Source organism: Symphalangus syndactylus, chromosome 15 (assembly GCF_028878055.3).
Source record: "Symphalangus syndactylus isolate Jambi chromosome 15, NHGRI_mSymSyn1-v2.1_pri, whole genome shotgun sequence".
Classification (NCBI taxonomy): Eukaryota; Metazoa; Chordata; class Mammalia; order Primates; family Hylobatidae; genus Symphalangus; species Symphalangus syndactylus.
In genome coordinates, this window is record NC_072437.2 from 67,546,902 (window position 1) to 67,557,800 (window position 10,899).

Consider the following 10,899-nt stretch of genomic DNA (forward strand, 5'->3'; position numbering starts at 1 on the left):
AGGCGATGGTGGTCCTCTTGGTAATATCCTTAAGAGAGTAATACCAAAAGTTTTGAATTTTCTAAATCAAATATCATTTTTAAAATGTTTTAATTTCTAAATAAAACATCACTTTTAAAATGTTTTAATTTTAGTATTTATTATCTGTATTTGAAAAGGGGTAATTTCAGAAACAGAACACTTGCACACCCTAAACACTCTTGCGTTCTTCAAGAGTTCAGCTCACTCACCTACTCCTAAATGAGAACTCGGGGACCGAGGGATAGCAATGGATGGTCCCTCCCCATTGAAAAGTCTCCTTACTTCAGTTTCGCTTCTGTAGTGTACTAGAGCCCAGCTTTACTTGATTCTTTTCACATTTTGTCAAGTAAGGATAAAACACAGATAAACAAATACGCAGTTGAAAATGCATTTGTATTTTAATCGAGAACTGTGTGTTCAGGAATTATCGCTCATGCAAACAGAGATAGTCATCAATCATAAGTGTTCCTTTGTATCTGCAGCAACTTATTACAGAGAAAAGAAGTATCTCTGGATTCTGAGAAATTTGCTGTCAGAAATACTGCATGAAACTCCTTTCCTTTTTTAATTTCCTGCTAGCCTCCAAAAGGAGAAATGAGGTAGGAGGGATACTTTTTTCTTCTGCTGGGACCTGAAAATATAGAGGAACAGGCATTAATCTGGAACACTGTCATTTAAATCAATACTATGGAAATGATATTAGTTATTATTTTTATTGTTTAGTATTAAAAATCATAGCAAGATGGGTATAATACTTAATAAATGAATACATGTATATGAGTGTAGATAGGTTTTTGTGTGTATATAATTTGATTCATACAAAACTCTATTACATTTTAATTGTGAATCAGAGCAAGACACTTAGGACAGGAACCCAGGGCTTCTGCCTCCTACATCATTACCATATTATATTTTCTTTATTTAAAAATCAGATATTTGGTTAAAATAATATGAATTTGAGAGATCTGAATAACTCTATATGTATTCATACATATGTGTATATACATACATATAGCATAAGAGAATTTTTTCACATCCAGTAATCAAGATTTTGATTTACCTTTGCAATTTTTAAACAATAGTTTTAGTATTTAATATAGACCTAGCTTCAACCTGTATTTTCCATATTTAAATTATCAAGTTTGAGAAATGAGCAACAATTTAAATCCCCAATCAGCATAGACTAGATGGTGAGACAAAGGTCATCTGCAAGTTGTACTCTAAACGTTAAGTCTTTCCACATGCTTCTATTTTTTTTTATTTTACATGATATGCAAACATCATCCTGGTAGGAATAATATTTTCTTTTTTTATAATTCCTTATGAGAGGAATACAGTGATATCTTAGCAAAACATAGCTGTCTGAATCTAATTGTGTAGGTTTTTAATACCCCAGAACACTTTAATTAATTATCTCCACGTTCTTCTCATAAATTAAACTATGAAGTCAAGAGCTAAGCAGAAGAGCATTTCAATGGTAGGCTGATCTCAAATAGAAGCAATGCCTACATCTACACCATCCAGAACATGTCCAGTCTCAAACGATGAACACTAAGCAGTTTTTCAGCCTTCAGTATTTGTTTGGAAGACATCATGAGAACACCAAGTTTTACAGCCTTGGAGATAGGGAGTGCCTTTTGAGGGTTAAGAGTATGATATTTAGAGTTAAGGAAACCTACGTTTATATTCAATCTTTACGTGAGCTTAAGCAACTCTTTAATCCTCATTCTCTTCATTCATAGAATGGAAATAATAATATAATCTATCTCATTGGATATGTTTGGTAAGGATTATAGATTAGTATATATTCAACATATTAATCATCAGGGAAATAAAAGTTAAAACCACAATGAGATATCCCCTTTTAGGATGGTTATTACCAAAATGACAAAAGATAATATTTTATGTATGGCAAGGATGTGAGAGAAGAGTACCCTTGTATAACTCTTGGTGGGAATGTAAATTAGTATAGACGTTACAGAAAACATTATGGAGGTTCCTCAAAAAAGTAATAATTTAGCTACTGTATGATCCAGGAGTTTCACTTCTGAGGAGCATATACACCAAGGAAATGAAATTAGTGTCTCAAAGAGATGCCTGTACTTCCATATTTATCACTGTTATTCACAATAGACAAGATATGGAATCAGCCTGAGTGTCCATCAGTAGATAAGTGGATAAAGAAAACTAACATAATGTACATATACAATGAAATACCATGCAGCTGTTAAAAAAAGAAGGAATTACTGTCATTTGCAACATGGATTAACCTAGAGAACATTATGTTAAATGAAATAAGCCAGGCATGGAAAGACAAATACTGCATGATCTCACTTATATGTGAAATCCAAAAAGTTGAAATCATAAAAGCAGACAGTAACCTCCTGGTGGTTTTCAGGAGGAAGGGGTAGGAAATGGGGAGATTTTGGTGAAAGGCTAAAAAGTTTAAGTTAGAGAGGATAAATAAGTTCAGGGGATATACTGCATAGCATTGTGACTATAGATAATAATATATACTTGAAAATCATTGAGACTAAATCTTACATGTTCTTACCACAAAAAAATTAGTATGTTGAGGTGATGAATTTGTTAATTAACTTGACTTAATCATTTCATGATGTATACATATATATATCAAAACATCACATTGTATACCATGAATATATATAAATTCTATGGGTCATTGTACCTTAATAGAAGTGAAAGAACATCATATATATATATAAATATAATATATATTGTTTTACATATAATATATATTATAATGTTTTATATATATTATAAATATATATTATAAATATATAGTGTTTTTATATATTATATAAAAACACTATATATAAAATATGTATAAAACACTTTGACTAGTATCTTCACATGGTCACTTTTCATCTGATAGTACTTAGTAATTATAATTTAATCGTATTATCTATGATTCCTTTGATACTGTTTACCTTTTGCCCACTACTCATTCAACAAATATTTATTGAGTACCAACTATGTAAGAAGCATAGTCTTAGATACACAAAAGCACATATCTGTTCTCGTGTGATTTTATACTCTATTTGTACTAATGTATTACTCAGTTTTTCATTATGCAGTCTCTACATTTTCTATTTATTACTGTAGTTACACCATTATTCCAATAGTCTCACAAATAAATGTAAAGTTTTGACTGATAAATGATTCAAAGAAGAGTGGATCAATGCTATGAGGACCTTGCTGTTTTTCCATATTGAGGAGTAGACCTGCTACATAGCTATTATCCACAGAATCTCAAGGTTGGAAAGAATTGAAAAGATACCCAATTAAACAAGTTCGTGTTTGTATGTTATTTATTCCCTTTAATTATTCTCCTCTGTACATTTTCTATCATTTACTCTAATTAAAGCCCATTCTCTCAGTTCCTTGTCACTTTCTCAACTTACTATAATGTAAGATAAATAATTATGAACAAAAATAAGACTGGGATATAAATGGGAAAACAATATAGTAAAATCTTGTTAATCCCATGCTAGTTCATTCAAAATAACATTCAAATCGAATCAACAGTTATTCCCCAGTCAAATAGATATGGTTTTCTCATTAAAATTGTTCACTTAATACAAAGCATGCATTATGAATTCTTCAAGGCAGAAATTAGGTCCCAAGAGGACCTTGTATTATTAAAGAGGTAGAATAATTCCAAGAGTTGCCATGAAACAACTGTATATCAGCTACAAGTGAAGCAGTATCTGTGGACCACTGCGATTACTTAAGGCTGTGGGATTTGGTTTGTAGACAATCATTCATTCACGTCTCCTCTTTAAAACAAATATTCAGGACTATTTAAAAAAATCTGCAACATTTTTCATAGGAAGGACTTCCCTGCTTTTTACGGCATTCAGTGTCTGGTACACAATTATTTAACTTTAATAATTAACAATAATAAATTGAAGAAGCTCTCTCTCAACTGTGATCTAATTTTTCAGTGAGATGCTTTTTTGTGATCTGCTTGAATTCCTAAACATTGAAAATTTTTCATTGTGATTGCTATGCTTATATCACTTGAGAACTGTTATGGCAAAGTTCTAAGTGTATTTGGAGGAAAGAACTGGAAGATACAGGACTGCATTTTTGAGAGGCACATTTTCTCCTCTTTGCTGTCTTCCAAATAGAGCTACCGTGATCTGATGCTCAGAGGATCTCTGATGTTTGTTTCTGGACTTAATGCAATTTTAATGTTTAAGAACCTGAGGATGATTGGATTAGAAGTGTTATAAAAGCACATATTACTAGGATTGTTCGAAATGTTGTTAACTGCATCATCTCATTATAAAAGGAAATCTTGTTTTAGTCGGAATCCCTGGGGGTATGGATGGTATTTTTCTTTTACAACTATTAAACAAGACAAAGGTCGACAGTACAGTAAACATGCTTTGAGCTATCAGGGCATGATTTTAGCATATGACTCCCCCTCTGTTCTAGGAACAGTTGGGAACAGTTATTCCCTGCTGTGGCCCAAGTTGTGTCAATATGAAAATTCATTTGGGAAATGTGTAAATCATTAGAAAAGGTTTGCAGTATTTTATCCCACTAAGGATAAAATATAACATGCTATGTCACCATGGTGATTTATGACTCTTGAATTTCCTTGGGATAGATAAACCATGTGCAGTTTAACATCCTATACTCTTTAAATTAACCAGCATCACTATCTCTCCATGATCCATTTGCATCACAGAGAGGGGTAGATTTGAAGGTTACATCACAAAAGCATGTGAGAGCAGAATCTGTGTTTTATAGTAATAATCCATATAATGAAAACTACAATTTTATGGAAAGCCAATTCCATTCATAAAAGAGGTATGATAGCATTAACTTTGCCATTACACTAAAACAGGCATACTTTCAACACATATTTTTGTTTACTCTCTTATGCGCAATTTCCTAGATGCAACAGGAAACAAAGATATCTAAGATTTGACCCCCATTTTAAGAAATGTAGAATTAAAATCTTAATAAATTTATCTTACTCTCTAATTTCAGCTCCATTAAACCAGAATCAAAAACAAGGAAAACCAGAAAATGCTTAAGAAACCTCTCTGTCTTCCTCCTAGATTTTCTCTTAAAACAGAGCTAATGTTACTGACTGAAGAGCTAGTAAACCCTATTTTATGCCAGACAGCCAATTGCAAACTTCTCCTCTTTAAATATATTTCAAAAGTCCAAAAAAGTGAAGAATCAGCTAAAGCACCCTTGGAGAACCCTGGTGCTCACAGTATTGATGTGTTTAAGAAGAGATCTTGGAACTGTTTTTCTGTTTCTACACAAGGAAAGGAGGCATTTCTCCTTTCTCTCTCTCTCTCTCTCTGCAAACCCAAGATATTGAAACTCTCCACCGTTAGGCTTACCAAAGTTCTGCTTATCCTCCAAGGTTTGACTCCTTCCTAAACATAAGCCAGAGTTAGTCTCGCCCTTCTCTGTGTCCTCCCAGAACTTCCCACAACTTATTCACAGCTTTTGATGATTCCACACCATGAGAAATACACATATTCCTATCTCCAGAGCAAGAATACAGATGGCAAGACAATCCAGATCTCATCTTATTCCTCCTGGTATTTCTACAGTTTAGAAAAGTACGTGGCATTTATGAGGTATTTAATGAGTTAAATAATGGGCTACAATAAATGTTTGAGGTGATGGATATCACTAGATTTGATCATTACACAGTGTATGCTTGTATCACAATATTACACAATATTATGTACATATCATAAATACGTACAACTATTACATATTCACAAGAATTAAAAATAAATAAAACTTTAAAAAGTAATATTTTGCTTTTGGGCGTTTTCCATTCAGAAAAAACAAGGGCCATGAACCCTCTTTTTAATCGCGGTTGGCCTTCTGTACCCATGGGTTCCACATTCATAGATTCAACTAACTGCAGATTAAAAAAAAAATTACATAAAGTTCCAAAAGGCAAAACTTAAATTTTTCCTGTGCTGAGTGTTATGTTGAATTCATTAGAATGAAGTGATGTGTGAGCCCTGTATTACGCATTATACATAATCTAGAAACGATTCAAAGTATATAGGAGGATATGTGTAGGTTATATGCAAATATCATGCCATTTTATATAAGGTATTTGAATATCCACGGACTGTGCTATCCATAAGGGTCAGGGAACCAATCCCCCATAGATACTGAGAGGGAAGACTGTATTTTAAATACTTTTCCATGATGGCATGATAGACTTGCTTTACACAGTTTCAGAATCAAATCAAAGGCCTGGGAGTGGAAGCTCTTTGGAGGCTATATTGGAATAAACATGAGGAAGCACTGTCAATATTTAGAAACTACCAATAACCGGAAAGGAGCCTGTCACTGGATGTATTTAAACAGAAAATTAATACAAATCTGGTGGCAATGTTACACAGGAAAATCCAAAATCAGATTAGTTTGTACTAGGCAGACTTAATTTTTGTTAATCCTTTTCTATCTTCCACTCATGTAGCAAGTGTAAAATTATTTTTCCTTTCGTTTCTTTTTCTGTTGTTGTTGTTTGTTGTTTTTTGTTTTTTGTTTTTTGAGATGGAGTCTTGCTCTGTCACCCAGGCTGGAGTGCAGTGGCTCAGTCTTGGCTCACTGCAACCTCCGCCTCCCAGGTTCAAGCGATTCTCCTGCCTCACCCTACTGAGTAGCTGGGATTATAGGCGTCTGCCACCATGCCAAGCTAATTTTTGTATTTTAAGTAGAGATGGGGTTTCACCATGTTGGCCAGGCTGATCTCAAATGCCTGACCTCAGATGATCCACCCATCTTGGTCTCCCAAAGTGCTGGGATTACAGACATGAGCCACCGTGTCTGGCCTCCTGTTTTGTTCTTCACTGAGTAATGAACCTGTTTTAAGTTGACAGAGAGGGACATAAGGAGAGCAGACACTTGGATATGGCAGTGTCCATTGCTGATTTTTTTCTGCTTCACACTTTATTCCTTAGTCCACGTATTCATATTCCAAACAACCACTGTGTGTGTGTTCTTGGCTCATGTTCCCAGCTTCTTGTGATCTAAAACTTTTAGCTTGGATCCAGCTCTACAGATCATTAGACTGGATTCATGTTCCCTGCTTACATTCTGAACTTCCAGGCCGTCATCTCTTGCTTATCTTCAGCTTTCACTTCCTTCCTCTTCTTTACCACGTTTTCTGATTTGACAACACAACCACCTGCCACTGTCTTCCCTATTTCCCCCACACCATCCTGATCCCTTCCTCAAGCCACTTTATCCCTGTTGCTCAAGACCCAGTATGCTAGAGTTCAATGTTTTTTTGGCAGCTAACATTGTGAAAAAAAATTTAGCTATGTTCGCCCGGATTGTGGAACAGGGAGAGGCTGGGGTATCAATTAGGGAATTGGCTCAATTTTAGAAAGGATAAAAGGAGTGGCAGCACTGCTTTCTACCACCACAGTTATAAACGTGTATTTTTCCAGTTTTTGGTCAAGCAACCACAGAACAGAGAGGCAAAGAAATTAGCTTTGATTTTTTTTTAATTGTTAAATTCTTCAACTGTAAGAATTTGCATGTACCTGCTGATATAGTTTGGATATGTGTCCTCACCCAAATCTCATGTTGAATTGTAATCCCCAGTATTGGAAGTAGGGCCTGGTGGGAGGTAATTGGATCATGGGGGTGGATTTCTCATGAATAGTTTAGCACCTTCCCCTCGATGCCATCCCTGTGATAGTGACTTCTTGCTAGATCTGGCAGTTTAAAAGTGTGGTACCTCTCTCTCTCTCTGGCTCCTGCCTTTGCCATGCGATATGCCTGTTCCCACTTCGTCTTCTGCCATGACTGTAAGCTTCCCCGAGGCCTCCCCAGAAGCAGATGCCAGTGTGATTCTTCCTGTATGGCCTGCAGAATCGTGTGCCTACTAAACCTCTTTTCTTGTAAATTACCCATTCTCAGGTACTTCTTTATAGCCATGCAAGAATGTCCTAATACACCTGCCAAAAGGTTTCACTCAGAGAATCAAAACGCTGCCATCTGAACTCAGAATGCACAACAACCCATGTCGAGGACAGAAATTGTTGTATAACAATCACCTAGATTATGGGTCAGACAGGTGGGGCCGAGAGATGACAGCAGTGGAAGTGGCCCCTCATCACCCCGTGGTTGCAGGGTTACACACAAATGTAATTAAGGGCCTGGCTGGTGTGTTTCTGGTCTCAAGGTTAATTAACCACAGGAAAATGACACCTTCAGGTGTCCTGTTTCAAAACAGCACTCACAGGAAGAAACATGACTTTAAACTGACAGCACTGACATTGCCAGAGAACGTCACTGAAATCAGCAGAGGTGAAAACAAAGACTGACATAGGTCACTGCACTGCTGACAGGGTGGAAAAAGGACACATCCTTCGTTCCTTTGGTAGAAATAACACTTAAACTGAGAAAAACTCACCCATGATGCCCCACTGTTGAATGGGAGCATTGCCCGTGATTAACTGCACATGGAAAGCTCTATCCTCCGTCCTGCTCCCTCCACTCGATCCCCCTCAAGGCTGGCGTCACTGAGCCCCACGTGCTGACCCCAACACAGCCACTCCATACTCCCAGGACTCTCCAACTCATTTCAGACAGAGTCAGCATAATGGGGTGACTAAAGCCCCTAACTCCCAGTGGATACCGAGACCTAACTGCAAGCTCCTTACCTTCTTGGAGGTTTATTTTTTTCCCACTTAAGACCTTTCTTAAATTTTGCATCTTTTCTGTATTCCAATTATCAAGCTATATCCAGATGGATCTTGCATGTCCATATGACCTGGAAGAGACACATTTAGTGAGAAAGAAAGATGCTTTCTGGTTCTCAACATTGAAAATTCTTCAGTTTTTTGGCAGGTGTACTTGCCTGCCTGTGCAACTGAGCCTGTACTACCTGCTAAGGTGTGCAGTGGGGGGGGGCAGAAAGAGGACTTTTTTTCTAGGGTGACTGTCACCCAAGCAGCCAGCACAGGACCCCTCTCAGGTTTCTCCGAGTGCTGAGTACAGTGTGTTTGTGCTCTGCTCCCTCTCCAACCAAATCCCCTCTGCTATCAATTTGTAAACAACTCAGCTCTGCCTGCATAATATGTGATCAGGCAATGCCAGCGCCACACTGTGCCCTTCCCTGTTCCCGGCCAAGTGCACCTGCTGCCCAGGGCTCTGGCTGCTGCTGCTGCTACTGCAGTTATTATGCTCTGCCATCACCAGCCCCGCAGCTCGCTGGGCTGGCGGCACATCTTCAGCATGGAGAGGAATGTTTATTAGTTTTAATTGGTGGGCACGGCTGGACAGTGACATTTGGGGAGTATTGCATGTCATTTATCCTGCACCAGGTGCCGGCTGCGATGGCAGATGTAGGTGGGTCGACTTAGAATACAACCTACAGATTATTGCCTTTCCAGAAGAAGGCAGCTGCTGTGCCTCTCCCCTACCTACGGGAGCACACACTTTTCCCTTTCTTTTTATACCTCTTGTGCTTTCCTAAGTGGAGAGGTTTTATTTATTCTGAAATACAATGGTTGGTCTGATTAAAAAAAAGTCATCCCCTCTCCACAACTCATAAAATATACTCTATAAATGCAAGTACCTTTCTTTGTGTTTGACCAAAGAATCGCCCTGACTTTACTGTTAGTATTCCATATGTTGCAAAAACTCATATATTCTGGGTGATGGCCTGGATATCAACTTAGCAAATATTTTTACATACAAATACAATGTTTTACTTTCAGATTCTACTCCTGCTTAACTCTGTATCTAACCTCTCACTGTTAAGAATCCTCAAGCCGCATGCTTTTCAATCTAACAAATTTAGCATTTCCATGTTTAGCTGCTCTTTGACTTTATGTTGCTTTATTGCTCCTCTTCCTACAAGGTTCAGGCAACGATGCCCATAGCAGAGTCAGGTGGGAACATTAGAAATCCTTCCAAGCAGCAATGGGTATGTGAGTTGCCAGCTGTCTCCCTTGGACGCACTAGTCCTGGACAATGGCACAGAATCACACATACAAAGCCTAACCTCAGGAAACGGTCATTTTTTTCAGGATTCCTTCCTCTACTTCAGCCCATCAGCAAAGCGTTGGTTTCACCAGACCATCGGAAGCCGAGAACTTGGCTTAAAGTTGTTGCTTTATGCTTTAATGATGGTGGTGTGTCTCATATATAGCTTCTGCTTGTTTATACATTTATATCAGCCTCAGCTGCTGCGGGAATGCGCTGAGTGCTTAGTGAAGGTTCGAAAGCACAGCACGAGAAACTGTAAAACTCTTCTGCCACCTAGCGGTGAAATAAAAGCTGCGCTCATTGGAAAACGTTAAAACGTCTGTAAGACTTGGGATATCAACTTGTTAAACATTAGCTTCACATTAAAAGGACACAATAAAAACATATACCCCATGTCCTCAAATATAGTAATTAAAAGTGACCTAAAAGTAATGTTTTAATGAAGCCAGACCTCTAAACAGTAAACTACTAGAGACTATGTCCTGTGCTGGTAACTAATTGCAGCGCTCTGAATTGTTGATTTACAAAACAGTTACCCAAGAAAATTAAATCACTATATTCAATTTCATTTCCAGATTATCACAGTTTATTTCTTCTCTTTAACCATCGGTTTTCAGCTGTACACTGTTCCAAAGTGGAGGGCTAGCTTGGAGTGTGTTTGTGAGTGAAAAATGAAGGTTATTTGGTTTGAAAAACCTACAGCTCATGTTATAGCGTAGAGTAAGCACAGCCACAGAAGGTGACGCTTGCCCTGAAACATGAGGAAAGAGGGAAAGTTCAGGATCTGTGAAACTCACACGTAACAGTAGAATTACTGAATCCTTTCTTTATTTGGTTTTAAATGACACAAAA

At 37.3% G+C, this 10,899-nt stretch overlaps 1 long non-coding RNA gene across 1 annotated transcript; it reads right to left on the reverse strand.

Moving 5' to 3' along the window:
* Positions 1–400: 400 nt before the first annotated feature.
* On the reverse strand, positions 401–10,252 carry LOC129463676 (uncharacterized). The gene is made up of 3 exons (XR_008651275.2): positions 10,064–10,252; positions 8,718–8,827; positions 401–652 (listed from the first exon to the last, which is right to left on the reverse strand). It is a non-coding gene; the product is annotated as an uncharacterized lncRNA (long non-coding RNA).
* Between the last annotated feature and the right edge of the window lie 647 nt (positions 10,253–10,899).